This window comes from Choloepus didactylus, chromosome 6 (genome assembly GCF_015220235.1).
Source record: "Choloepus didactylus isolate mChoDid1 chromosome 6, mChoDid1.pri, whole genome shotgun sequence".
Taxonomy (NCBI): domain Eukaryota; kingdom Metazoa; phylum Chordata; class Mammalia; order Pilosa; family Megalonychidae; genus Choloepus; species Choloepus didactylus.
Window position 1 is genome coordinate 82,882,830 of NC_051312.1, and position 26,951 is coordinate 82,909,780.

The following is a 26,951-nucleotide window of genomic DNA, read 5'->3' on the forward strand; positions in this document are numbered from 1 at the left end:
GATAAAGTTTTCCTGGTTGGAAATTTTTCTCTCTCAGAATTTTAAGTATGTCATGCCACTGCCTTCTCGCCTCCATGGTGGCTGCTGAGTAGTCACTACTTAGTCTTATGTTGTTTCCTTTGTATGTGTTGAATTGCTTTTCTCTTGCTGCTTTCAGAACTTGCTCCTTCTCTTCAGTATTTGTCAGTCTGATCAAAATATATCTAGGAGTGGGTTTATTTGGATTTATTCTATTTGGAGTTTGCTGGGCATTTATGCTTTGTGTATTTATATTGTGTAGAAGGTTTTGGAAGTTTTCCCCAACAATTTCTTTGAATACTTTTTCTAGATCTTTACCCTTCTCTTCCCCTTCTGGGACACCAATGAGTCTTAAATTTGGATGTTTTATTTTATCTATCGTATCCCTGAGATCCATTTTGATTTTTTTGAGTTTTTTCCCCATTCTTTCTTTTATTCTTTCATTTTCCCTTCTGTGGTCCTCAAGGAGGCTGAATTGTTGTTCAACTTCCTGTAATCTTGTATTATGAGTATCCAGAGTTTTTTTAATTTGGCTAACAGTTTCTTTTATTCCATAAGATCTTCTATTTTTTTTTATTTACTCTTGAAATTTCTTCTTTATGCTCTTCCAGGATCTTCTTAATATCATTTATATCCTGTGCCATGTTCTCATTGTCTGTCTTTAGTTCCTTGATTAATTGCGCCAAGTACTGTGTCTCTTCTGATCTTTTGATCTGGGTGTTTGGGTTTGGGTTCTTCATATCATTTGGTTTTATCATATGCTTTAAGATTTTCTGTTGTTTTTGTCCTCTTAGCATTTGCTTTACTTGATCTCTAATTTGTCAGAACTAGAGGTTGGTGGCGTACACTTTCTCTAACTAATCTGCAGATGGCATCTGCAAGTCACCTGTTCCCCTCAAGTCAGTTTTCCCCAACTTTGTCTTTGTGGTGTGTGCAGATCTGATTCTTGTGGGGTTCAATTGGTGCACTAAATTTGGGTGTGTTGTTGGTGCTGTCTGCCTGAATGTGGAGCGTGTGTCTGGGTGGTTAGGGGGGCAGGGCAGCTTTAATAATCAAACCTCCCAGGTGTTCCTAGAGATTTAAGGCTGTTACAAGAGTCTAAGCCTTCATTTCAGTTTTGCCACAGATTGTCTCTGCTGCTGACCCACAAGTCCTTGGTATTGGCATAGGTTCCCTGGGAATTCTGAGTGGGTCCCCCTTCTGAGGCATGCTCTTCCAGGACCTCTGCTGAGGGAAGGTTGTGCCATGTCACAAGTGCACACCGGCCTGCCAGTGAGGCCCTGGGCCACTGGGCCATGCAGGGGCGATCCCAGCCTGCTTTAAAAATGGCTAAATGGGATGTGTTAATTTCCCCCTTTTTGCACAGCTCCTCTTTCCCAGCTCTGGGACAATTAGCTGTGGGTGCACTAAAGGCCACCATCCACAACCGATATTGTAGCATGTGCGTGGTGCTTCAGGAATCACTCCCTGTCACACTGGGACCCTTGGCACAGCTCTGGGCTGTGGGTCCAGCCCCGGGCAGGAGTGTCCCCAGCCCACTGGGGAGATGGCTGCAAGGGGCATGGTTTCTTTTTCCTTTTGGCTCCCCTCTGCTCCCCTGGCCCCAAGACAATCAGCAGGGAGTGTGGGAAGGGCTATCCTCCATGCCAGACACTGAGGTGTTGCCCTAGCCCACTTCTGTTGTGCTTCACTGCACAGTTCTCCCCATCATATCCGCAGGTGCTCATGGGTTTTTTTTTTTTTTTTTTTTTAAAGAACTAGTCCATATCCAAATTCCAAACCACCATTTCCCCATGCCACAACACAGCCACCAGACTTTTAGCTGGTTCACTCACTCATTTCAGAAAACAGACTCCCGGTTTCACCAAATGCACAGTCCCTGTGGATTTAGCAGACGTTGTCTGGCTGGTGCATTACTGGAACTGGTGTTCTGGGTAACTTTCTGGTTTTTATCTAGTATTTTTCATGGAGGTGTTTTTTGCCCTGTCTCACCTAGCCACCATCTTAGGTTGTCTGCATCATAGGTTTTTAACTGGAACATCTTTGAATGCATGTGAAACACAGTTGCAGCATGTAAACCCTTTTTAGGCAACAAAAGGTATTTATCATATTGTATGGGCTTGTTGTTTGAGTCCATCTAGGTGCTGGACCAACTATATATTGTGGCAAGCAGATCTGACAGAAATTAGTAATGGTTTGTGGCATTTGAAGTAAAAAATGCAGTCATTTTCAGAGTTGGATTGATTGTTTGAACTCCTTAGGCACTCTTGGAAGGTCAGTTTCAGTCATTATTTGACACAAGTCCAAATACCCATACTAAAGAGAAACAGACTACAAGCTAGCATAAGTGTGAACAACTGCATTTGATGAATATGTATTTTGACCCAGCAGCATCACAGCCAGGAAGTTGGACCATTGTCAATGGGAAACATGTGGCCTATGTGGGAGTGGGCCTTGGCCATCCTAGCCAACCTGGGTATGGTAGGACAGTTCTACCGGCAACACTGGAAAATTTTCACTTGTAATTTTTGGTTATGGCTGGTATTCACTAGGTGTAATTTGTCATCTCCTCTTTTTACTGGGCCCCATTGTTCCTGCTGTTGGCCCTGTGGAAATAATTTCAATTTTGTGTAAGTAATGAGAAGGGAATTTAGGGTTACCAGCCAACATTTATACCAGGCAAAAGCTGTCAATGCTTTAGGAGCGTAAAAAGCAGGGGCAGGCTCCCCCTTACGTGGGATCAGACACCCAGGGGAGTGAATCTCCCTGGCAACGTGGAATATGACTCCCGGGGAGGAATGTAGAACTGGCATTGTGGGACGGAGAACATCTTCTTGACCAAAAGGGGGATGTGAAAGGAAATGAAATAAGCTTCAGTGGCAGAGAGATTCCAAAACGAGCCGAGAGGTCACTCTGGTGGGCACTCTTATGCACACTTTAGACAACCCTTTTTAGGTTCTAAAGAATTGGGGTAGCTGGTGGTGGATACCTGAAACTATCAAACTACAACCCAGAACCCATGAATCTCGAAGACAGTTGTATAAAAATGTAGCTTATGAGGGGTGACAATGGGATTGGGAAAGCCATAAGGACCACACTCCCCTTTGTCTAGTTTATGGATGGATGAGTAGAAAAATAGGGGAAGGAAACAAACAGACAAAGGTACCCAGTGTTCTTTTTTACTTCAATTGCTCGTTTTCACTCTAATTATTATTCTTGTTATTTTTGTGTGTGTGCTAATGAAGGTGTCAGGGATTGATTTAGGTGATGAATGTACAACTATGTAATGGTACTGTGAACAATCGAAAGTACTATTTGTTTTGTATGACTGCGTGGTATGTGAATATATCTCAATAAAATGAAGATAAAAAAAAAAAGCAGGGGCAGGATCTCTTTAAGAATCCCTCTGTAGAGTTTATCAGGGTCTCTTTGGAGAATCTATGATAACTAAGTCATAGGATATTATCCTCCCTTGATCAGGCCACCAGCCTCTATGGGTGGGCAGAAGGCACAAAAAATATAAGTAGAAAGGATAGGTGACAGGGTGGTTAAGATGAAAATGGAACCATAATGGACATGAAAACCTTAAGTTTATCCCTGACCGTTAGCAAGGGGAGATGTGTAGGCTTAAGGAATTTATTGGGAGACATCTTAAGGCCCAATGGTCTAGGATTTGACAAATTTAGAGCTGGGGCACAAGATCCATTTTGGGGATCATTTGCTGACTTGTCATTGGAAAAGTAATTCTTTGAAAAAGACATCATGTCTCTCAATGAAACCTGCTGCCTGGAGGTGGTAGAGTAGGTAGAAATTCCATTATATGTCTTACTCTAATATACAGGCTTACCTAGTTTGTGAGGTAAAGTGGGAACTTTGGTAAGAGTCATTTATAACAGGAGCACCCAAGGGGGCCTAACTTGCCTTAGTTTGTTTCCAAATAGGGGCATCCCCATTAGCATGTGTGATCAAAGAAGCCCTCATTAGCCTGGTGTATGTATCTAACATGATAAGAGCATATCAATTGGCACAATAGGAAGGAGGTAAGGGGCATTGTAATCAACTTGTCATCTAATATAAGGTAACTGGACATGGGGAACTGAGATCCGACTACCAAATCTTCAGTGTTTCGTTTGTTACAGAGGAGGCAATTATCAACTGCTCTTTTCATCAATAAGGACCCTACAGGCAGAACCCACTGCCTGGCCCAATCTAGACTCTAGTGTACTGGAGTTTCAGATGCCCAAAGGGTAAGTTGTAAAGACAGAATTGGGGATTTTCTAGGCAAGGGTGATTATTATTGTCAAGAAATTTAGGGTCTGACAGGTCTTTAACTTGTATCCTCAAAAAAATGGTCAGCAACAGCATTAGTTCAGGGCTCCCTAGCTGGATCCCAAGTGTGTACAGAAATGTGGGGAACTCTAATAGGATGTGGAAAGTCTGCCAATGCCTGTGAAATGTGGATGCCAGATTGCCTTAACTTCTTATAAAAGTTGTCCCTTCCCTGGTTTGATCAAACACTTAGGCCATTAACTGATGCCCATGAGTCAGTAAAACCACAGACCTAAGTTAAGCATTTTTACTTGTGTCTTCGGGGAACAAATGGACTGCTTAGAATTCAGCCAACAGGGTATACCTGGGGAACATCTGAAACTAAAGATGTCCATGATGAGGTGTGGAATGCCACCACTGACAGGCTGCTCCATTATATTTCATGGTGGTGCTCCCATCAGTGGAGTAGACCCACCCACTTCCATGTCACACAATTAATCTCAAGGGTTACCCCAAATTAGCATGTGGGCAGGCAGACAGGTCATCTGTAACTCTGTTATGGCTGTGAAAAAGGGGCCAAGCATGGGAGGGACCATATCCTCCTGGGGTTTGGAAAGGCTCTTAGTGTCAGCTTTAGTCCTATCCTGAAGGTACCATTTACATTGAACTGTAAAACTTCAGTCCACATGGGGCTGTCTAAGGGAGGGCTGTCAGACCCATGACATAGAGGAATTTGTGTCCTAAGGCCAACTTTCTAGGGTTCCAAGTAGGCAGCAAGTATTGGTTTCTTTAGGGGAGAATACCTTGAGGTGGGTCCTGGTAGCTACTTAATCCATTACCCTATGGAAAATCACTAATGGTTTCATTTGGTCCAGTTACCAAGAAGAGTAGTCCATGGTTGCCATGTCTCAACCTGAAAGATCCAGTGTCACCAGAGTCAAGGCCTCTTGATGGCCTGTTGGTTAAAACAATCTAGCACTCTAATCATTCACCAGAGGTGATAAAGGGGTTAAAGCAAGGTAGAAAAATGGGTAATCTGTTGTCTCTGAAAGGTAAAGAGTCCCAGAAAATATTCAGCTTGCTTTTAAGGTTTAAGGCATCTGTAATAGTAAAAGTTGTTTAGTGGCCTCCAGAATTGTTCTATCATCTTCCTTTCTTATGATACCTAAGAACTCAAAAGATCTGGCAGGATCCTGTAGCTTGTGAAGAGAGATTCCCCAGGCTTGATATGGCCAGTGCCTTGAGAGAGAGGACAAATTTTGACCTACCTTTTCTTGTGTAGACTCTGTAATAAAACATCATCAACATAATGCCAAAATGTAGTCCTTGTAGGGGCCTGAGATTAAATCGATAAAGAGACTATGGACCACCATTGAGTTACTGAGGTGTCCCTTAAGGGGACAGTGAATGTATGTTGAATAGCCTCAAAGATGAAAGCAAACTGTAGTTTGTAGGAAGTAAGATGACACTATTTGGAAATTCCTATAGTAATTCTATATAGAATCCTTAATTTTATTTATCTATTTGAAATGCATCTACAGTATTGTGATTTATACTGGATGTCTGCAATTTAATATTTTTATTACTTAATGTCTGGTTCCTTTTGGAATATATATGGTAACTTAAATATTCCATGACTTCCATGGACTCTCCCTTACTAGAATCAATGATTTCTTTTGTTATACATTGAGATAAGGAATTTTGAAGGATGTTCTTCATGTTGGAATTAGTTCTAGAAAGCCCACTTTTGGAATTATTTAATGATAGGAATAATACTCAGTGCTACAGGTATCCATTTGACTACTACAAATATGGATCTAGATAAAAGATCTTCTCTAATTTACCTGTATCTCAGATGACTAGTATGGAACTGACACTAGTAAATACATAATAAGATTTTGTTGAAGCATTGTATTCATTATGTCATGTCATTCATTACAACCCGTTGTGCCCCCAGTTCACTGACAGTGCTCTTTTGATGGTGCATAGACTGAGAATTTGAGGCAATATCTCAACCACACTAGCTCTCCATACCTTGCTTCATTTTCAATTGATAAATCAAGTGCTACAGGATTTATTCTAGTCAGCCCTGAAGACAGCATCCAGTTCTTCTGTTGAGCTTGCATAGCCCTCCCTGGGGACTTTAATATGACACCATTTAGAAATTCTTGATTATAGTGATTCTAAATAGAATCCTTAATTTTGTTCATCTGTTTAAAAATACTATCTCACCTAAATATTGTTGCAAAGTTTAATTTTTATTTTATTTTTCACTTATACAAAACTTGCCTCAATACAATTGTCAACTCAAAGCATGGTCTAACATTCTATTTTCCCAAATTTCCTGCATGGTACATCCATCATACTCTTTGTGAGAGTTTGAGGTTTTAGGATCATTGGTTGTGATATCTTCATTTGTTTTTCACCAGATGAGAAACTTTAACTTGGATGATTTTATTGGGAAATAATTTAATAAAGTGTATTTTTAACTTTTATTTAATGGCAGTTAACTGTGGTGGTAATGGGAAAGTTAGCCAAGATATTTTGTGGTAATATGTTACAATCTTATATGTAAGAGGAAGTAATTGTTACCTTTCAAAAAGAAGAATTTCATTTCAGTGAGACAAAACATCCTGAGGAAAGACATGGCAACATGAAACTGCTTATTCATTGGAGAAAACTGACAGGATGTTCTCTGAGCCAACATCCATTTAACAGATTAAGCAGATTTCTTGACTTTCATGCTACACTTTCCACTACACTAGCTACAACTACACATATGGTGTGTTGGCTCCTCTGTTCTATACCTACACCCTCATTTACTCAAGTTGAACTCTACGCTCACCAAGAGTCAGATTTTATACACATTATATATGGTATTTGTGAAGTACTCAGTTTTTAATGAGCCATTTAGTTAAGCAATATGTAAACTGTTGACATATATTAAAAATGGGTTGCATTAAACAGCTTCCTGTTTGGGCATAGCTGAGGAGGGGGATATTTGTTGCAGCTTTTCCTAGGTGTGTTATTTTACTAAATAGTGAGCAGAAAACCTTCATTTTCTGTGGTGTTCCCATGTGGTTCATTCTCTACTTTCTCAGTGCTTATCTGGTTGTGAAAGAAAACCTAGAGGAAGACAGTTGTCAGCTGAGCTATTGATAAAGCAACCATCTGAGTTAGTGAACTTGAAAGATGTAGATATAGACTTCACCCAGGGTGAGTAGGCTCTGCTAGACACATCCCAGCCAAAGCTATTCAGAGATGTGATGCTGGAGAATATCAGTCTTCTGGTCTCAGTGGCACATCAGGTCTGCAAATCAAATGTACATTCCCAGTGAGAGCAAGGAAAGGAACTATTGAGGGAAGGAATTGGATTTTTTTAAAAACAGTATTCAAGCAGGAAATGTGGATTTAAAGTCCAAAAACTGCTGTCCATACAACATATCTGCAGGAAAGACACACCCACCATCATGTCATTCATGGAAATAAAAAATATAGTTTGGTGGGTGACATCATCAACATGGCAAGGTAAACAGCTATTGAAAATGTCTCCTCAGAGATTCTGTGAAAAATGGGACAATTCTTACTTGTTGAGAACTCTGGAGAAAGGTATAGCCTGGAGAAGGATTCCACAAATGCTGAATCAAAGAAAGAGGAAAGTATCTGGTAGGGAACTTCTGTCTCATATGGCCGGTCTTCACCGCCCCCCTCACTCAGTCCCACATAGCTCAGGAAGTGTCCAGAGGCAGCAGCCAGGATCCCTTCCCAACTCCCGTCAGGGAAACCAGCAATAAAGTCTCTCACTGCATTGACACAAGTCCCCACCTATATCCAGTCACAGAGACCCAAGCCCACAGAGACCCACAGCAGGAATTAAGCTGAGGGGGAGGACAGAATACAAAAGGGTGGCAAGGACAAATTTCCAAATGGAGGATTAGGGTGGGAACTGGAAAATATTCCTTAAAAGCTGCGAGGAACTAGCAGCTGTTTGGGGACCTGAGGACAGGGGAGGACATTTGAAGGCCCAGGTCAGTGAGGGATGAAGAGTCTGAGAAAACATGGACAGAGACTGTGTTTCCAGCCATGGGTCCTGATGCCAATCCCCACCCTTGAGGAAAGCAGCAGTGGGCAGCCAGATCCTTGCCTGGGGGATGGTTGCAGACAGGGGCATCTGACTGAATCCTCTACTGCAAGTAAAGTGGGGGACACAGCCCCACATTGAGCCAGATGTTGACCAGTGAAGTGAGAGCTCAAGGGCCCCACAGTTTCAGCCCCACCTTGTCAGATGTTGCAGGGCTCCAGCAGGTGAACAGCTTCTGAGGACAAATAAGGCATCAAACAGCACCATTTGCTAGACAGGCTGGAAAGTGCAGGGGAATTGCAGGGCTTTTCAGAGCCTCTCCAGACTGTATCCCAGGCTCATCCATGCTAGTCTATTCCCCCTACATCGGGACCTGGCCATGTTTTGGCTGAAAAATAAGGAGAACCCAGCTGTCAAAGAATTGCCCTAACACAAACCCAGGTCTTTTTGGCCAGCAAAATCAGAGTACTCCTTGGCTGGCTGCTGTCTGGGGAATTAGAACCTCTCAGTGCCCCCAGCCTGAGGTCTTTCCACATGATAGCCTGGGAATCACCAGTCACATTGTGCCCACAAGCAGGGTCTCAGCCAAGGTGCACATTGCCTACCCCATATTCCCCCACCCCCAGAGTCAGTGACTTTCAGCACACTTGGGAAACTGTGGCCTTGACCATACTCTTGCCTGCTTGAATCCCAGCCCAGTGGGCTGTCACATTCAGAGACAGGCAGGGTTTTGGGGAAGAGGTGGCCCAAAAGTGCCATCTGCTGGGAAGACAGTGAAAGTGCAGCCTGGCATACTGCTTTTCTGCCGAGGCTCTAATGGTCTTCTGAAAAGGTTGCACCTGCTGTGTGAGGTCCTGGCCCTGGTTTGGCTGGGGATTATTGACAAACCAAGAGCCAAAGGAGACATTCAGTGGAATCACAAGCAACTACAGAATCTTAGATGAGGAAGAGAAATCAACTTGCAAAATGACCTTATCAAGATAAATGCCAAGAAACCAGCAAAAAGTAACAAGACTCATAAAGATACAGCCAAAGCCAAATGACCAAATTCAAATGCTGGAGGAGATGCACAATGTGGAACAGCTAATCAAAGATGCTCACACAAATCTCCTAAATAACTTCAGTGAGTTGGCTAAAGAGATAAAGAATATCAAGAATTCACTAAAAAAGCATAAAGAAGATTCTGAAAGAATAAATAGAATAGATCTTACAGAAATGAAAGATATTATAGATCAGACATTTGCACACCAATGTTCCTAGTGGCATTAGTCACAATTGCCAAAAATAGAAACAATCCAAGAGTCCGTCAACAGATGAGTGAATAAACAATATGTGGTATATATGTATGGTGGAATATTATAAAACAGTAAGAAGGAATGAGGTCCTGAAGCATGTAACAACATGGATGAACTTTGAGGAGATAATGTTGAGTGCAATAAGCCAGACAAAAAAGGACAGATTATTGTATGATTTCACTAATATGAACTAACTGGAACATGTAAACTCAGTCTTAAAATGTAGAATATAAGATACCTACAGATAGGCAGAAGCTACAGAATGGTAAGCAGTTACCTAATATTAAAGAATTGTTAATGAGGTTGAACTGCAATGTTTGGAAATGGATAGATGTGATGGTAGCTCATTAATGGGATTATAAGCAATAGTGTTGTATTGTAGGTGAATATGATTGAAAGTGGTTGTTTGAAGTCATATATGTCACCGATTAACACTGCAAATATAAATTAGTTCTTGCATGAACTGCTACAAATTAAAAAAAATCATAAAGGGGTTTATGGGGAAAAACATAACTATTGCAAACTATGCACTATAGTTAATACTATTTTAATATCCTTTCATCAACAATAACAAATTTAATACATGAATAATATAGGTCAACCATAGGGGGAGATTAAGGGTATGGGAAGATGTGGTTTCATTTTTATTCTTTATTTTTTAATTCTTATTTCTGTTCTGGAGTAGTGAAAATGTTCTAAAATTGATCATTGGGATGTATACACAACTATGTGATGATACTGTGAGCCACTGATTGTAAAGTTTTTATGGTTTGTGTTGTATGTGAATATATCTCAATATTCATTGATAAAATGGGTTACATTATAAAAACTAAAGTGAATGTTTTAGACAACTCAAATACAGCCTCACATTAGGGTGTTTTTTTTATTTGCAGTTCAATTTGTTACTCAAAATTGTTATGCTAAATGATTGGAAAAACAGTCAATAATTCTAGAAAAATCCTGCATTCTGATTCATAGTAACTTAAATTTGCTACTGCATTATAATGACGTAGAGGCAGAAAATTTTGGACAGTGCCTTTCTTGTGTGGTTAATGAAAGAAAGATTGTATCTGGAAATATGGAAATATTTCAAGAAAGAATTTTAAGTTTTCACTGACCTTACTTGAAAAAAATTGACAAATGAATGATTTATCTTTCAAAATAAAATGAATGAATAAATCTATAAGGCTTATATAAGTATATATATGTGTTTGTATATGTATATTGAATGATTCCCTTTATTCATTAAAGTTTAACAAAATCAAAGCTAGAGGAGGGTGGGGCAAGATGACATCATAAAGAGGTGAGGAATTTTTATTTTTATTATTTCACCCTTTTCCTCTTGCTGATGATCTTCATTTCTACTGTCTTCTCCAAACCTCTCTCTCCTGTCTTTTCCTGTCTTCCTTTAGTGCTCCCTTTAATATTTCTTATAGAGCAGGTCTTTTGTTCACAAACTCTCTCAGTGTCTGTTTTTCTGAAAGTATTTTAAACTCTCCATCATTTTTGAAGGACAGTTTTGTTGGATATATATTCTTGGTTGGCAGTTTTTCTCTTTCTGTATCTTAAATATATCATGCCACTGCGTTCTCACCTCCATGGTTTCTACTGAGAAATCTGCACATAGTCTTAACGAGCTTCCTTTGTGATGGATTGTATTCTCTTGCTGTTTTTGGAATTCTCCCTTTGTCTTTGACAATTTATAATCTGATATTATATGCCTTGGAGTAGGTCTATTCTGATGAATGCTGTTTGGGGTAGGCCAAAGTGTTTTTAAATATGTGAATAAAAGTAATTATATTTTTCAGTTCCCTTCAGCCAGCCCTGCCTACTACCAGTGTCACTTTACAGGTAAGGCAAACAAGGCCCAGAGAAGTCAATAAAATGGGAAACAATTTTCTGAGATTTTATATTTTAATAGAAAAAATTCTTTTACTTTCCAGCTATAAAATCAGATCTTACATATGTGAAAATGAAACTCAAAAGAGAAGTTATAAGAGCTGAAAATATTTAGCAATCTTTGGTATATTGAAAATATGAGCAAAAAATGGATATTGAATGAAATTACTTGTGGAAAAGAGCAACTGGAGAAGAGAATATGCTATATAGTATTTGAGGGACAGCAACACTTTCCATTATTGGAAAAGTAAGAGAAATCATGACAGAGAAGGCATGCAGTAGCAATGGAGCAAGAGGAAAACCAAGGCAGTCATGTGGCATGAAAGACAGAGTAAGAATATATGTCAGACTTCGCAAAAAATGCCACCACAAAAGCAGTTCAACAAGTAAAAATATTTTTACTGGTGTAAAAGACACTTGCAAAAATGCCTTTTATTGGTATGTGATTAAGATGTAATTGTATTTCTATTGCCATTGTTTTTGTAATTGTATTAAGATATTTATTTCCCCAAAGTAAATGCTCCTATAAAAGCAACCATTCAGGACTATTTCTCAATGGTGCATGACAAAAAATGACTTGCCTGGGGAGTTATCCTCTTTCTCCTTATCAGCTTATACACTGGTTTAACCAGTAAAAGTCTATCAATGCTTCCAAATTTATACTAAATCTAAAGGATATATTACTAAAGTCTCGTTTTTAGATTATTTATATTTTAGTTTTTATTCTTTGCCTTTGCATTCCCATGTCAAAAAACTACCTCTTCTGTAATCTATTCCCTCAAAAAGTATTGCTCTTACCTAGTTAACTACTGCTTTTATTTCAGTAGAGTCCTAGAATTAGTGCTGACCAATTCCTCATGAATCAACCTTATAAGCCAGTCAAATTCAAAATATTTATTCTGTAGTAAATGATGGTTGTTTGACATTCACTCAAACTTACAGGACCAACCAAGACTGACATTTCTTCTGCTGAAACTCCGAATGGTAGGAACAGGAATAAAAGAGATTTAGAGTGGAGACCAAGGGGCCTTGGATTTACTTTTATGTATTCCATCCCCATATCAAAATTGTAAAAGTGGTGAGAGAGAGATAAAATGGTTTGGACTATAGAGAAGATGATTCATCCCTCTTCCATTTCTCATGAGAATTGCATCATAATCTTGACCAACTGCATGTGCTATATTTGTCCTATATTTGTCTCATTGGAAACTCTTTCTTTATAACTGCATGCATTGCTACACTGACATAGCAGTATAGGCACATAAAAGGGTTGGAGAACTGAGCTGCCTTTAAGAAAGGACCTAAGGGAGTATGTGTAATTGGTCTCTCCAGAATTGCAAGAAGAGGCATTTTGAGAAAATTCTTCAAAGGGGAATAATAATTCAGTTGTCAGGATTTGACAGAGGATATAAGCAGTATAAACAAGTGATACTGATTACCTCCTGGTACTGTGAACATTTTTCACCCTTTTTTCCTCTCTTATCCGTGGAGAATCTCTTCATATCTTTAACCAAAGCAGGTATGTATTCTAACACAGGTGAGTGCATGAAAGCCATGCTGCAATAAAAACAGAGGGATTTATACATCAAGATACTAAGATTATTAGCATTTTTCCTAGACTAGTTCTTCATTTTTCCTAATCCTTATGCTCCCTTCTCCATGCAGGTATATACCTGGCAACAATGCAAATGTTTTTACATCCACATTATCTTTATGGGAAAATAAAATACAAATGAAATAGTTGCTACTAGGATATGTTAAATAATCAGTCATGTGTTACATTTAGGACACAAAGGAGGAATTTTTAATTATGCCTAATGCTACCAGGAAATACTTCATAGAGGACACAATGTTTGAGCTGAGAGTTGATTGATGGTAAAGACATGGGAGCATGAAATACATCTAAAAGAAACAGGATTATAATCAGAGGAAAGTATAAGAGAAAACTTGGGAAATTATAAAATAGTTCATAGAATTCTGAATTTCTTTTCCTTATAACTGAGAGTCTGAAAAGAGGGTTAAATGAATATGGCAGTAATATTAATATTAATAGGACATTCTAAATTTGTGTCTGGTATATCCCAAGAATGTAGTCAGTGAATATATGATTGGATTTTAGGGAATAGTACATTGTTCAAAAATATTTAGAGTAATTAAGGTGTTTGTTTTATTATGTTTTTCCATATGCAATTATACATAAGAGATTTCTTTATAGTAGTACTGAACCTGCTGTGATATATTAACTGTATGTCTGGAAAAAGACACTTGAAACTCAGGACCAAACCAGCTTTTACACTACTCCTCTATGAATTTCAGGGACTTCCCCAAATCGCCATAGTCTTTCAACTATGAGGTTATCCACATGTAGCCTTGGAAGTAGAGAGTCAAATCAGTGTCTGTTTTCCATCAAGGTGGAGCTATTTAATCTTGTCATATGGGTCCTGAAATCAGGGGAGATTTTTCTGGAGAGGCAGTATTTATTTATCCTTAATTAGTGGTTAGTAAAATTCTAAGACTGGTGAGTATTGCTAAAGAACATAAGGAATGTGCAGAAAGAGAAACGCAGAGATGAACAAAGTTGTCAATGGAATTTATGGTGTCAACAGAGGAAAAGGAGTAAGAAAAAGCAACAAAATGAGGTTATTTTGAGATGGATGGAAAAATAGGACAGAATGTGGTGGCAAAATCAATGGATGTAGTTTAAAGAGAAAATAAAGTAGTTTAAAGAGGAATATAGAGATATCAATTGAGAGGGGCCCTTGATAAGTTTATTTCTTTTGTTGCTAAAAGGGCATTTAGATTTTTTCTTTTCCAGAAAACAGGAGACAAAGTCTTATTGCTGCAGTTTGAAAAATCCAAAAAGCGATTGGATAAATACAGTGAATCTTAGAGACTCTTGTTAGAGTTATAGCTGTAAATAAAAGAAGAGGTAAACAGTGGTATCAGGAGGAAATACACTTTTGGGTAAAACAAGATGTGTTAAAATATGAAAATATTTTGTTATATACTCTTTATGCTTAAATAGTGATTATGGGGAAAAGCAAATAAACAAAGAAAGAAACCAGAACATAACTAGGAAATTATCCTAGAAAAGGGGAAGAGAGTCCCTTATTTCTGGGAATATGGAGTCAGGGTGAATAAGAGTTGAGAGTTTCTAAAATTCTAATTAATATTTTATGGCCATGAGGGGGGATAATTTTAGGGAGTTGGAAGAAGAGGGTGGAATTCATGAATAGAAATTGCTGTAAATTTGCCTAGAGATTTAGAGCCCCATGAACCTTAGCAGTAACCCTTCCCAGAATTGTGGTTTTCTCCAGTATCAGCAAAAGCTGAACGTATTCTCAAAAGATGAGTATTTCAGGTGAGGGCACATAGTTAATCAAAAAGCAAGGATACTGTTTCAGGGGCAATAGAGTAGCTAATGAATGTAAAGGAAAAGAAGGAAGTAAATCAGGAAGAGGATGTAATGGATTTGGGAAAAAACATATCAATGAACTAAAAGAGAATATACTTTGTTGAAGAATGAGATTTGTCATGTGACGAGATTATTAGTAGTAGCTTGTATATGAATAGTGTGAGATACAGAATATTTCAAGATTATTTCCATGTCTATGTATATCAGGGAATATATAGCTAATGTATAAGTTAATTAGAATTTCCTTAGGGTCAAACTCTGAGACAAAGGCCTTCTCTCAATATCTTCCTAAAATCTCATGTGTCTGCACTGTATGATTATTTTTTTAGAAATGTGCTGATAATGTTCAAAAATAAAACACTGCCTCCTTGAGATTTAGGGCCTTACTTGATATGTTCTTATTTCCCAGCTCCTGAAATTGCTCAGGAAATAATGTGTTCCTTTTAAAATTTCTTCCTTTCTACCTGACTGCCTGAATGATTGAATGAGTGTTTATAGTCAGAGCACAAGAGTGGAGAAGTAAGTAGCACATAAGTTAAATCCCAAAGTTTTATAAACTAGAAAAATAAATGATGTTCTTTGAAATGGGTTTTAGCTGATGATTCACAATCCATATGCTCTCATATTTAACAGGTATGAGTTTGTCTTTTTCTTTCATAGTGAGGGCTGTATATCTCTCAGGATGACACTGTGTGTATGTGTGTGTGCCTGCCTGTGTCTTAAGGGAGTAGAGGCAGAGAGGAAGAGAGTGAAACTGAAAAATTCTGGGAGTGCCTATGTTGAATCTTGTATTTATTTAATTGCCCCATCAATAAATGAGTATGTTTAACAAAACGCCCTTTGAAAAAGTCACAACTTCTGATTTCATAAATGTAGGTGAAGTCAGGAAACAGAGGAGAGAAATGTAACATACTCTGCCAGACTTAATCAACAGCTCAGAGCCACCACGTTTAAGCTCAATGGCACTGTCTTCATGCCTTCATTGCTGACCCTGATTGGGATCCCTGGCTTGGAGTCTGTGCAGTTCTGGATTGGGATTCCTTTCTGTGCCATGTACATCTTTGCTCTGTTTGGGAATTCCCAACTCCTGGTCATCATGTGCAATGCATCTCCTGCTGGCAATGCTTGGAGCAACAGACATTGCTCTCAGCACATGCATCCTACCAAAAATGTTAGGTATTTTCTGGTTCCATTTAACAGAGATCTATTTTGAAGCCTGTCTCTTGCAGATGTGGTTCATCCACACATTTCAGAGTATTGAATCAGGTATTCTGTTGGCCATGGCCCTGGACTGCTATGTGGCAATCTGTGGTCCTCTGAGACATGCAACCATTTTCTCCCACCAATATCTTATTCAGATTGGGGTTGGAGTGACACTCAGAGCTGCCAGGTCCTATCCTCATCAAATGCCAGCTCAAATATTACAGAACCACTGTGGTCTCCCATTCATACTGTGAACACATGGCCATCGTGAAGTTGGCAGCAGAAGATGTTTGGATCAACAAGATGTATGGTCTGTTTGTGGCTTTCAGTACACTTGGATTCAGAATCATCTTCCTCACACTCTCCTACATCCAAATATTTATAGCTGTCTTCATCCTGCCTCAAAAGGAATCGAGGCTCAAAGCCTTTAACACCTGTATTGCCCACGTTTGTGTCTTCCTTGAGTTTTATCTCCTGGCATTCTGCTCCTTCTTTACACACAGGTTTGGTTTCCAGATCCCCCCATACATCCATATTCTTCTGTCCAACCTTTACCTGCTTGTCCCGCCTTTGCTCAATCCTCTCATTTATGGGGTGAAGACCAAACAGATTTGAAATCAACTATCCAAGATTTTCCACTCCAAGGACCCTTCCTGATTTCTCATTCAACTTATTTCGTTTCACATAACAAAAATTCACTTTGAGAAATGCCGTGTTTTTGTTTAGTATCTGTGTTTCTAAAGTTTACATTGTACTAAAATATGAAGCCTTAGGTTTGCATTGAAAACAATAAGTCTTTGATTTCTTACTAAACAATTTAAATATTTATGGATAAAGAATTAATTTGAACATAGTTAATCACATTAAGTTAGTTGATACAGAAAAGTCAGAAATTATGATTATTTTCATAATTCAAATCACTTTTCAGTGAAGGAAATTTAAGAGTACAACTAATTGTTTATATTCTAGCCTCTCCTTAAAAATTATAAATCGCATTGATGTCACTGCATAAGAAGTTTAGTGTAATGTGTTATAATTCTGATATATATGAATCAAAATCATTTTTACTATCATTTATATTCATATTCATCAACATCCTTATCATCACCATTGAAGCTGTAATTCCTTTACCATGTAATTATTAGCTGAGCACAATATGGATCAAGATTTTTACCTTACACATAAATATATTTTTTATTTCTTTTTTCCACCATCTATTTCACACAGCCTAATACACATACACTTATTATAGAGTTGTCATCCTACATTTGAAACACATAGGGGAAAATGGATTGACAACAAACTATGACATATACAGAATGATTAGAAGTTAACGTGTTTGCTTGGTTTGTGGTTCTATCTAATATGGAAGTAAAATAAATTTAAAGAAACAAGTTTTACAGTATAACTTGAGGAGATTCAATTATTCTGTAAGGGAGACTATTTTTTATATTTAAGCTCATAGTTTCATTCTTTTGCTTTTCCCTGGATCTAACATCCAAAGATATTCATTCATGGATGCAGGTGCATATATATAAGAAACATGCATATAAAGTGTTTATTAGACATTTATCTTAAAATAAGTTATGCCTTATATGTTTCTGTGGATTTAAGAATGAGGGTGTTTTTGAAGATTAAATAGAAGGTTTAAATCTAAGGAGCAGGTCAATGAGACAATTGGTGACTATGGGCTAATGATCTAGAAAGATGATGGCAAATTACAGTGTGGATTTGGAGCCTGTCTCTTATTATATGCACTGTGTCTTGGTTAGTGATTGCCTCATACCATTGTGAGATATGGTGAGGTCATATGAGGATCAAGAGACGGAAGCTGGAGAGTTTTTTTTTTTTAATTCAATTTTGTTGAGATTGTTCACATTCCATACAATCATCCAAAGTGCACAATCAATTGCCCACAGCACCATCATACATCTGTGCATCCATCACCATAATTACTTTTTTTTCAATTTTTAGAACACTTTCATTACTCCAGAAAAGAAATAAAAACAAAAAAGAAAACTCAGATCCTCCCATAACCCTAATCACCCCCCTCCATTATTGACTCATAGCATTGGTATAGTACATTTGTTGCTGTTGATGAAAGAAAGTTGAAATACTATTAACTGTAGTACATAGTTTGCAATAGGTATATTTTTCCCTATATAACCCTCTATTATTAACTTCTATTTATAGTGTCATACATTTATTCTAGTTCATGAGAGAGATTTCTAATATTTATACAGTTAATCACAGACATTGTCCACCACAAGATTCACTCTTTTATACATTCCCATATTTTAACCTCAAACTTTCCTTCTGGTGATGTACATGACTCAGCTTCCCCTTTCCACCACATTCACACACCATTCAGCACTGTAGTTATTCTCACAATAACATGCTACAATCACCTCTGTCCATTTCCAAACAGTTAAGTTCAACTTAATTGAATATTCTGCTTATAATAAGCAAAGCACTCCCCATTCTTTTGTCACATTCCATGTCCTGGGAACTTATATTTCATGTCTGTGAGTTTACATATTATAATTAGTTCATATCAGTGAGACCATACAGTATTTGTCCTTTTGTGTCTAACTTATTTCACTCAATATGGTGCCTTCAGGGTTTCTTCATCAACCCATTTTTTAAGACAGTTTTTTTTCACTCACCATACATTCTGTCCTAAGTAAGCAAGTGATGGTTCCTGGTATAATCATGTATTTATGCATTCACCACCATCACCACTATCTATGTAAGGACATCCCCATTTCCTCCACAAAGAAGGAGGAAGAGTCAAACAAGGTAGATAGACAAAACAAAAAGAAAAAGAAAGAAAGAAATGACAGCTAAAAGGCAACTGAAGGAAAGAAAGAATTAAACTAAAGTATAATAAAAGAGTCAAATAACATCACCAATGCCAAGCGTCCCACACCCCTCCCTCACACCCCCCTCCCATAGGCATCCAGCCCTGGCACACTGTCATTGCCAGATAAAAAGAAGCATAATACAATGCCCCTGCTGACTACAGTCTCTAGTTTCATTGGCCACACTTTTTCCCCCAACATCTCCCCATCTTTAACACTCTGCAAGGTGGACACTCACCTGTTCTCCCTCATGTAGAAACATTTGTACGTTTTATCATAATTGTTGAACATTTCAGGTTTCACTGAGTTAGACAGTCCCAGTCTCCATCTTTCCTCTCTCTTTCTGGTGTCTCATATGCTCCCAACCCTGCTCTTTCAACCATACTCACAGTCATCTTTGTTCAGTGTACTTACACTGTTGTGCTGCCATCACCCAAAATTATGATCTGAACCTCTCACTCCTGTCTTTTCCTATCTGTCTGTAATGCTCCCTTCAGTATTTCCTGTAGAGCAGGCATCTTGTTCACAAACTTTCTCATTGTTTGTCAGAAATATTTTAAACTCTCCTCATATTTGAAGGACAGTTTTGCCATATATAGGATTCTTTGTGGGTGGGTTTTCTCTTTCAGTATCTTAAATATATCACACCACTTCCTTCTTGCCTCCATGATTTATACTGAGAAATCTGCACATAGTCTTATCAATCTTCCTTTGTTTGTGATGGATTGCTTTTCTCTTGCTGCTTTTAGGATTCTCTGTCTTTGACATTTGATAATCTGATTATTAAGAGTCTTGGCACAGGTCTATTCAGATGTATTCTATTTGGGGTATGCTGTGCTTCTTGGATCTGTAATTTTATGTCTTTCATAAGAGATGGGAAATTTTCATTGATTATTTCCTCTATTATGGCTTCTGCCCCTTTTTCCCTTCTCTTCTCCTTCTGGACACCCATGACACATACATTTATGGACTTCATGTTGTTATTCAGTTCCCTGAGAGGTTGGTAATATCTTTCCATTCTTTTCCCCATCTGTTCTTCCATGTGTAGGATTTTAGGTGTCTTGTTCTCCAGTTCCTGAGTATTTTCTTCTGTCTCTTGAAATCTGCTGTTGTATGTCCCCATAGTGTTTTCCATCTCTTGTGTTTTACCTTTGATTTCTATATATTCTGCCAGTTGTTTTTCAAACTTTCGATTTCTACCTCATGTTCACCCAGTGTTTCCTTTAAATTGTTCATCTTTTTTCCCATATCTTCCCTGAACTCGTTGACTTGGTTTTTGAATTGATCTACCATTTTCTTTCAAAATATTCAATTGATTGTTTCATTGAAGTGAAACAGTATCTCAACTGTATCTTAATTGAGGTGTAAGTTTATTCCTCTGAATGGGACACATCTTTTCCCTTCCCAGTGTAATCTGTAGTTTTCTGTTGTCTAGGCATCTGGCTTCCTTCATTACCCAAATCTGATTTTCCTAGACCAGCATGGGTTTGGGTCTCAGAATGGGGCTATATTCAGCGTCAAGTTTCCTGGAGGGTGTGTCTTAGAAGAATGACAGACTTTTCTGTGAGGTCTCTAGCTGCTGTGCTTTTCCTAACCTGCCCAGCAGGTGGTGCCTGTCGGCCTGTCACTCCAGACTGGTGTAAGGAGGTGTGGCCCCTTTAATTCTCCGCTTAGGCTGTTTCTGTTTTGACTATTTTCCCCCAGGCCCTGGGGTCTGAACTGGGCCCCACCTCATTCCTCTTAGGGAAGATACAACCCATAGGGAGTTATCTTCTGCATTTGAATTACTCCTTCATGTCTCTCACTCTGTTAACTCCACCCCTATCTGGGTCAGAGTTCTCTGAACTGAAAATGGCTGAGGCTCTCTACACTGAGCCACTCAGGTTGAGACTGAGAAAAAGGGAAAGAAAGCCCCTTGTCATAGCCAGTCTTCGGTCCCCCAGTTTCACCCGTCAGTCAGAGAGAACACCGGAGCACAGGAGTTCTCTAAGGTAAGTCATCTTTAAAAGCCTCAGTATTTTTCCTTCTTTTTTTTAATTATTTTTTTTTTTTCTGTCAGCCCCATGTCCCCTCCACTGGGAGTGAACTCAGGGTACTTTGCTGCTTTTTGGGGTTTGTCTATGTTTGTAGCTTGTATTCAGCATTCCACATCTGTTAATTAAAACCCCAGTTGGTGCTAGGCTGAGCTATATTTGCTTGCTCTGGAATGCTGCTTTCTCCCACAGTGAGGTCTTGAAGCTTAGCCAGCCATTGGGGAAAGGGTATCTCAGCATGGTTCTGTGGTTTTTGCTTACAGATGTTATGCTGCAATCTCAGCTATTCCACCCAATCCAGGTTGGTGTACGATGTGTGGACAGTCATGGTTGTAGCCCAGCAGTTATTTTAGATTAATTACACTTTGTTCCTGGTTGTTTATTAGTTGCTCCAGGGACTAACTAAATTCCACATCTCTCTATGCTGCCATCTTTCCCCACCCCCTGGAGGAGTTTTAAAGATTTGTTATTCCCACTGTTTCCTGGAGGAGAACACATCACACTGCTCAGGTCTTTGTGGGAAAGCACGTGGGTGCTCATTAAGCGGAGAGTTCCAGAAGGGAACTGAGTAAATTACTTTATTGTGGTTTCTGCAGGAAACATATAAGATTGAGGCAGGTATACACTAATGAGGCATTTATTGGTTATAATTGAAAGTGGTGCCCCTGTGATTTTGAGATTGTTTACTTATAAGCAGGTTAGAGTAATTGTTATCTAGGAGTGTCATTTGAGATGGGGCTTGGACACCTGGGAGCATCTATAGACATTAAAGCATCAATTTACGGAAGCAGAAAACATGGTAAATACAATGGGCCCTGTGATGCATCAGCATCATCATCATTAGTGTGAGTATCCAGGAAACCCTTGGGTGTGATTAGAGAATAGAGTTGTGTATAGCAAATCAATTTAGTGAAGGATACTTGAAAGATATAGGGAATGATGCTACCGAAGAAGATGGGCTCAGCACCTGATTAAAATTAAAAATTCCACCTAAGACCATTAATATAAATAGTAGTCCCTGAAAACCTGCTATAAGCCAATTTGTCCATTTACCTTGGGATTACCAATAAAGCAATTCAGAAGTGTTAGGAACTGGTGGCATTACCTGAATGATATAATGATAGTAGCAAAAATAGGAACTTCTTTCCTTAGGTATTGTGGTATTTGGAGACTTTCAGAGTATTATTAATGTACATGTAGCATGAAGTTCCATTGACTGCACATACTCCTCCCTGTATGGCTGAAATATAATCAAGTACCAGTCTATTGTCTAGTACCATATGGGTCAGTGACCTAAATTTAGCATCATACATGCCATTTCAGCAAAGGAGTGGAGTGTGGCTAACATGTTTTGCTTGGCCGCTGCAATATGGGATTGTCTGGCAAGTCTGTTAATTCCAGTGGCTCCTCTCACTACACATAGTAGTGTTGCAAAATCCTATAAACAAAGGGATTAGAAGGGGACCCGTTTGTGTCACAACCTTTGTGGCCATTTCTTATAAGGATTTTGTGGTCTAAATCCATGCTGTCTGAGATGGTGTCATCTCCAGTGATGAACTTGTGGACTGGGGTGATGTTCTCAGTCCTGGTTAGGAAATCCTTCCCAAGTGCCTATCCACTCAGGTTGTTTGGGATTCTACTATTAGGCTCTGTGTTTTCAAAGTGAGTTTGGGTAATTTGGAAGAACATCCTTGCATCTCTGCATCAATGGACTAGATGCACATATTTCTGATTGCTTTTGGTGATTATATATGGCACACTGAGCAAAGATTATGCTAAGAACCTAGCATGATAGTTTTTTTACTGGAGCACAACTGAATGCATGTGAAAGACAAAGACTGCATGTAAACTTTCTGTAGGTAACAAAAGGTATTTCTCATACAGTGTGGACTTATTGTCAGAGTCCATCTAAGTGCTAGAACAACTATATTGTGCTAGTAGATCTGACAGAAATTAGTAACATTTTTTTGGCATTTCAGTTAAAATAATGCAATCATTTTCAGAATAAGTTTGATTGTTTGGACTTTGTAGAAACTCTTAGAATGTCAGTTTGGCCATGGATTTACACAAGTCCAAACACCCAGATTAAAGAGAAACAAACCACCAGCTAGCATAAGTGTGAACAAATGCATTTGATGAATATGTATTTTGATCCAGCAGTGTCACATCCACATTCAATGGGAATCACGTGGCATATGTGGGAGTGAGCCTTGTCCATCCTAGCCTACCTGGGTAAGTTTGGACAGTTCTACCAGAAACATTGGAACATTTTCACTTGTAATTTTTGGTTTTGGCTGGCATAAACTAAGTATAATTTGTTATCTCCTCTTTTTATGGGACCCATCGTTACTGATTTGGCCCTGTGGAAATAATTTGTTTCCTGTGAGGAATGAGAAGAGAAATTAGGATTACCAGCCAACATTTATAGCAGGCAAAAGCTATCAATATTTTAGGAGCAGGAAGAGCAGGGGTAGGATCTCCTTAAGGATCCCACTGTGGAGTATTTCAGGGTCCCTTGGGAGAATCTCTGATAACTAGTCATAGGATATTATCCTCCCTTGATCAGGCCACCAGCTTCTATGGTTGGGTGGAAGGTATAAACATTGTAAGTAGAAAGGAGAGGTGACAGGGTGGTTAAGATGGAAATTAATCATAAGGGGCATGAAAGTCTTAAGTTTGTCCTTGACCACAAGCAAGGGGAGATGTGAGGGCTTAAGGAATTTATTGGGAGACATCTTAAGGCCCAACGGTCTAGAATTTGACGAAGTTAGAGCTGGAGCCAAAGATCCATTTTAGGAATCATTTCCTGACTTGTCATTGGAAAAGTAATTCTTTGATAAGGGCATTGTGTCTCTCAAACAAACCTGCTGCTTGGGATTGGTAGGGCATGTTGAAATTCCTGTATATGTCTTATTCTAATATACAGGTTTGCCCAGTTTGTGAGGTACAGTGGGAACCTTAATTAGAGTCAATTATAATAGAAGCACCCAAGGGGAAAAAAATAGAGTTAGTATGATTCTCAATAGTGAAGTTCCAATTAGCATTTGTAATCAGAGAAGCCCTCATTAGCCTGCTATATGTGTCTAACATGATAAAAGCATATTGAATGGCACTGTAAGAGAGAGGTAAGGGGCATTATAATAGCCTGTCATCTAGAATAAGTTTCCTGTACATGGGGAATTGAAGCTCGACTACCAAGTCTTCAGTGGTTAGTTTTATTACAAAGGAGACAATTATCAACTGCTCTTTTAGTCAATAAGTTCCCTAGAGGCAGGACCCTCTGCCTGGCCCAATCTCAAATGGCCTCTATACAGCAGAGTTCTGGAGTTTCAGATGTCCAGAGGGCAAGTTGTAAAGACAGAATTGGGGATTTTCTAGGCAAGGGTGATTATTATTGTCAAGAAGTGGAGGGTCTGTCAGGTCTTTAATTTGTATCCTCAAAAAGCGATCAGCAACAGCATTAATTCAGGCCTCCCTAGCTTGGTCCCAAGTGTGTGCAGAAATGTGGAGAAGTCTAATAAGAAGTGGAAAGTCTGCCAATGTCTGTCAAATGTAGGTACCAGATTGCCTTAACTTGTTATAAAAGTTGTCTTTTTATTTGTTTGATCAAAGAATTAGGCCATTAGCTGATACCCATGAATTGGTAAAACCACAGACCTAAGTTAAGAATTTTTACAGGTTTTGAGGGAACAAATGGACTGCTAGAATTCATCCAACCAGGCCTATGCCAGGGGAACATCTGAAACTAAAGATGTCCATGATGAGGTGTGGAATGCCACCACTGACAGGCTGCTCCATTACATTTCATGGTGGTGCTCCCATCAGTGGAGTAGACCCACCCCCTTTCCGTGTCTCACACTTATTCCCAAGGAACACCTCAAATTAGTAAGTGAACAGGCAGACAGGTCATCACTAACTCTGTTATGGCTGTGAGAAAGGGGGTAAGCATGGGAGGAACCATATCCTCCTGGGGTTTGGAAAAGCTCTTAGAGTCAGATTTAGTCCTATCCAGAAGGTACCATTTATATTTAACCATAAAACTTCAGTCCATGTGCAGCTGCCTAATGGAGGATTGTCTGACCCATGAAATGATAAGAATTTGTGTCCTAAGGCCAACTCTCTATGGCTCCCAGTAGGCAGCAAGTATTTGTTTCTCTAGGGGAGAATACCTCGAGATGGATTGTGGTAGTTCTTAATGCATTAGCCCATGAAACTCATTAATGGTCTCATTTGGTCCATAGATGCCAAGAGGAATAGTCGATGGTTTCCAACCCTCAACCTGAAAGACCCAGGGGCACCAGAGTCAAGGCCTCTTGATGGCCTGTTGGTTAAAACAATCTAGCACTCTAGTCATTCACCAGAGGTGATAAAGTGGTTAAAGTGAGATAGAAAAATGGGTAATCTGTTGTCTCTGAAAGGTAAAGAGGCCCAGAAGATATTCAGCTTGTTTTCAAGGTTTAAGGAGTCTGTAGTAGTATAAGTTGTTAGTGGCCTCCAGAATTCTTCTACCATCTGTGTTTCTTATGATATCCAGGAACTTGAAAGACCTGGCAGGATCCCGTATCTTGTGATACAGGCTTGATATGGCTGGTTGTTTGAGAGGGAGAACAAGTCTTGACCCACCTTTTCTTGTGCAGACTCTGTAATAAAATGTCATCAACATAATGCCAAAATATAGTCCTTGCAGGGGACTGAGGTTAAATCTTCATGAAGAAATATGTGTCACCATTGAGTTACTATGGTGTCCCTTAGGGTGATAGTGAATGCAGACTGAGTGGCTCAAAGCTGAAAGCAAATTGTTGTTCAGATGATTTAGATATGGTAACCGATTAATATATATTAGCTATATTAACCATGGAAAATAGCTTCCTGAGTCATCTGGATATTTTCAATAATCTCAATAATGTTAGGGAATGCAATATTGATTGGTAAGAATATGGTATTAATGTTACTATTATCAGTTGAAAGTTTCAGTTCTTCTTTGTCTGCCTTTAAAACTGCCCATAAAAGATTGTTGAAAGAAGAAATCTTTTGAATGAAAATATTTATTAATGGGGATACAGTACCTCAGATTTTGTCTTAGATGATATTACAGGTATTAATCTTTACAGCAATTTCAGCTTTTGAAACTCCCATTTCTCATATCCCACCAGAAGTACCAAAGATCTGATCATGTTCCATTTAAGCTCATGACCGGCAATGACATCCATTCCTATAATTGGAAATCTCAAGGAAAGGGGACTACCAGAATTCATAGCCAAGTTCATGTAGTTGTGATCTTGGTAATCTTGGTCACCCACATCTTGTAACAGTTTGTCTGAAAATACCTTGTAGATTAAAAAGAACTCCATCTTAAATATGGAGGGTTTGTCTGGAATTACAGTGACTGTGTTGATTATTGCATGGGTCCCAGTGAATCAACATGGTCATTTATAGTCAATTGTCCAAGAGTCGTGGGACAAACACTGGGGAAGTATTGCATTCCTAGGAAATGGGGTATGTGGGTTGTCATTGGCAGAGATCAGGGTAAGGGACCTCAGTCAACCCTCTGCGTGGTAGTGGAGAGGCCAAACTATGGAGGTCAGTGCCATAATAGGAGGCTGAAGGAGACTCCTGTGTAGGTTTTGTTCCAAAGTCTTCTACAACCTTTTTGAGTTGTCATAATTTCCAATTTGACTGTCCAGTGATTAATTCTTTAGGTACCCCCAGGTCTCTCAATTTGTCAACAGTGGGTTCCTCTAAGGGTCCCAGGTCTAGGATATCGGCCTCTGCAGTTTGGGTCCTTGGTGATCTGTATGCTTGCTTGGGGGTTGTTGATATGCAAGGATTTTGGTGTAAGGATGGGTGTTGCCTTCATATCATGCTAACAAATCAAGT

General features: G+C 38.9%; 1 pseudogene; it reads left to right on the plus strand.

The window, feature by feature from the left end:
• Window positions 1-14,130: 14,130 nt before the first annotated feature.
• LOC119537155 lies at window positions 14,131-16,795 on the plus strand (annotated as a pseudogene).
• Window positions 16,796-26,951: the final 10,156 nt, after the last annotated feature.